This window comes from Grammomys surdaster, unplaced genomic scaffold (assembly GCF_004785775.1).
Source record: "Grammomys surdaster isolate TR1022 unplaced genomic scaffold, NIH_TR_1.0 150, whole genome shotgun sequence".
Taxonomy (NCBI): Eukaryota; Metazoa; Chordata; class Mammalia; order Rodentia; family Muridae; genus Grammomys; species Grammomys surdaster.
This window is the reverse complement of record NW_021604608.1, coordinates 13,869,338-13,872,721: the sequence shown is the minus strand read 5'-3', so window position 1 is coordinate 13,872,721 and position 3,384 is coordinate 13,869,338.

The window sequence follows — 3,384 nt, the reverse complement described above, 5'->3', positions numbered from 1 at the left end:
GTGGGGGGGGAGAGAGAGAGAGAGAGAGAGAGAGAGAGAGAGAGAGAGAGAAGAGGAGTAGAGGCCAGCCATGAGCACATGGGGGGGGCAAGAATGGACAGAGAGGAGAAGCAGGAGCAAGGGGACAAGCAAGAGCAAGAGAATGAGAAGAGGACGAGCAACCCTTTTTATAGTGTGTCAGGCACATCTGGCTGTTGCCAGGTAACTGTGAAGCGGAGCCTAGACAAAATGCAAAGAAACATAATATTTTTTTCTCAATACTATGCAAGTCCTCCCATGTTTGGTAGTCCTTAGGCCACGACAAGAGCGTTCCTCTGTTGCAGGAGGGAACCAAGGCTATCATCTGTAGATGTCAGTCTCCAGTCAGATGGTTTATATAGAAAAGGTAGATTCATGGCCCCAGCAGATTCAAGGGCAATGGTGGGTCCTTTACTTTCAGCAAAAAAAGAGACTGCTCTTAGTGTCCATCTTGTCCGCAGAGCCTGTTGCATTCTCTTCCTCGTAAAGGTAAACCTATGAAATTTTCATAACAGAGGTGTAGAACCCTGCACAAGTGCAGAATATCTGCACAGGGAGATATGTGTGTGTGTGTGTGTGTGTGTGTGTGTGTGTGTGTGTGTGTATTGTTGTTAGAGGAATCTTAAACCTGGCTTAGAACCCTTAACTCAGAAGTCACCTATGTTGCATTAAGGAAAGCAGAGGGAAGAGCTGGAAAATATTTATCCCCTCTGCTTTGGAGAAAGCAAACCCCATGTTAAGTATGTATCTCCAATAGGTAGTGACAGCATGACTGTGAAAAATAAATACATGGTATTATTTTTAGGAAATGAAGATTAAACAATAGTTGTTTAACTATTAACGTAGTTAATAGTTGCTAACGTAGTTTGTTTGACCTGTGGAAAATAGATTCAAGATGATTCTGCGAAGCTTAGAAGAATATTTACAAAACGAGATAAATTTTAAATATGTCCACATTATCATCATATATAATCTGTAAACAATTTTGGATTAAAAGTATGAGCATTCTTTTAGATATTCCTACTGCTAGGAAAAAACAAGCATTTAAAAAAAAGAAACTTAGACAAAGAAACATGAAAATTCTAAGTTTTGGGGAAACTGCTATGTTATCTCCAATTATAAAAGCAAAACTCCACCCATCATTCCTGTATATTCGGGTTGCAGCTCTGCACAACAACCACTTGTAGTCAGTCTGCCCAGAGGATTTAATTTGACCATGTGAGTCCAGCTGTGCCAGCGATCTGGCCAGTCCTTCCTGCTCCTAGCCTGGAGAAGAAACCCACTTTGATTTTGCTAGCTGTTTGCCTTAGCTTTTGGGCTGTTCTTACTCTGTAGGGGATGGATTGCTCCTGGCAGGCTGGGACCACAGGCCTGGTTTTGCTCAGCAGAACCTTCCCCTTCCTGGCCCTTTTCTTGACTGTGTGTTGGCCTCAGGTGGCAGTTACTGCAGCAGAAGGACTAAACCTCTCTGCCTGCCCAACCCCCATGAAAGCAGGGATAGAAATGGAGTCCCATGAGCCAGAGTGTAAGGTGTTTACTTACCTCTCAAATTTGAAGCTGGCAGAGGCCTGCTCGGCTGTAGTCCCTTGCTGCCTGAGTTGTGGAAAAATTGTTTAGATCGATGATCTGCATTTGTGGGTATCCAGCCCCCACGGAGTGGTCATCAACAAAGAATTTCCCGGGGCTCTACACTCTGAACAGGGCCACAAGCTGAGGGGGAAAGGGGGCCTGCCAAGGGACCCCCAGGTACTCTGTTGTCCCTTTGCTGAGGATTTCCCCACTGAAGATGGCAGCTTTGCTGGCCTGGAAATGAAAGGGCTGAGGAAGGGGAAGTAGACAGGATTGAGAGCCTACATGGCTTTCTAATGAGTTGGTGGTTTGTTTGTTTGTTTGTTTGTTTGTTTAAATAGGGGAACTTGATAGGGCTCAGATTTTTCTAATCAGAGGGATATTTTATAAAATGAATTGTTCCCTATGTTAGGAAAGAGAGGAAGTGCTGCCATAGATGGTCCCCAAATTCCTGAGGCTATTCTGCTCCCAAAAGCATTAGCCTTACCTCAGATTAAGAAACTGTCAGCTGTCCTAGTGACTTTTAAATGGCTGCTGAATAACCAGGTTTTTGTGAGAGGCTAAAAGGTTATTACGTATACACCCGAGGGCTTTCAGAGTCCAAAAAAAAAAAAGGGTAGAGGAATCTTCTGGAAATGGTCAGTCGTATTTGTCCATCCGGGCAAGTGCAACAGAGATGAAGTATCAGGGTTTGAAATCCCTGTAAGTATACTATCGACTTCACTTGGTGTGATTCAAGGATTATATAGTTTTTAACAGGGTAACATTAATTAAAACTGTATCCTAAAGAGTGAGCAGCCAACAGACCTCAAAGTATCTCAACTAACCAAGCTCCTCTCTACTGACTTTGCTATTCAATTACCTGCATGTATTTAAACTTTTCTTGGAGCCTAATTTTGGATAAAGATCACAACGTCTTCATCTGAAGCTAAATTCGTTTTTACCTTACCACATCAACTAAGTGGGACTCACACTTAGACTAAAGCACAGGGCCTGCATGGATCTGTACCAGGTCCTCCAGGAATAAGAGAAGGAAAATTGTATTTCATATGTATTATATGGAAAAAGAAACTATTTTCAAAAAAAATTTAAAAATTAAAAATAAAAGCATCTTAGAGTGGTAAAGATTGAATATAAATTGTATGTTTGATTTTTGTGTCTTACATCCAATTTTCCAAACCAAGTGCCTGAATGGTATTAAATACGGGCAATGATGAAATGTTGTAGAAAAGGCAGGGTGTTAAGCAAGGATTCTCAACAGTCCCTAAGTGTAAACAATTATCTGGTAGTGTCTTTTGAGAAACTGATCAATTAGAGATGAGTTTCCGGGTCTTCACATTAACTATGAAGCTATTTTAAATGTTTCCTTTAGCATCAATAATTCTCTAAGTAATAAAATCATACAGAAAAGACAGATGAATTGGAAATTCATGATAAAGCCTCTATCCATTTATTATTATGTGTGTGTGCATGTGTGTGTGTGTGCGTGAGCGTGTGTGTGTGTGTGTGCGCGCATGGTGTGTGTTTCTGTAAGGCAGGCTGTTGGCATGTTGTCTAGGGTCTAACTCATAGTTACCTGGCCACAGCCAGGTGTGTCTGTTTCACTCTAAAAGGGGATGCTTGCCACCTCTGCTTCTTGCTCTCTGGCTCTTGATCCCTTATTCCCTTCCCCCTCTCTCTTCATGTGCTCATGGCTGGCTCTCCTCTTCTCTTCTCTTCTCTTCTCTTCTCTTCTCTTCTCTTCTCTTCTCTTCTCTTCTCTTCTCTTCTCTTCTCTTCTCTTCTCTTCTCTTCTCT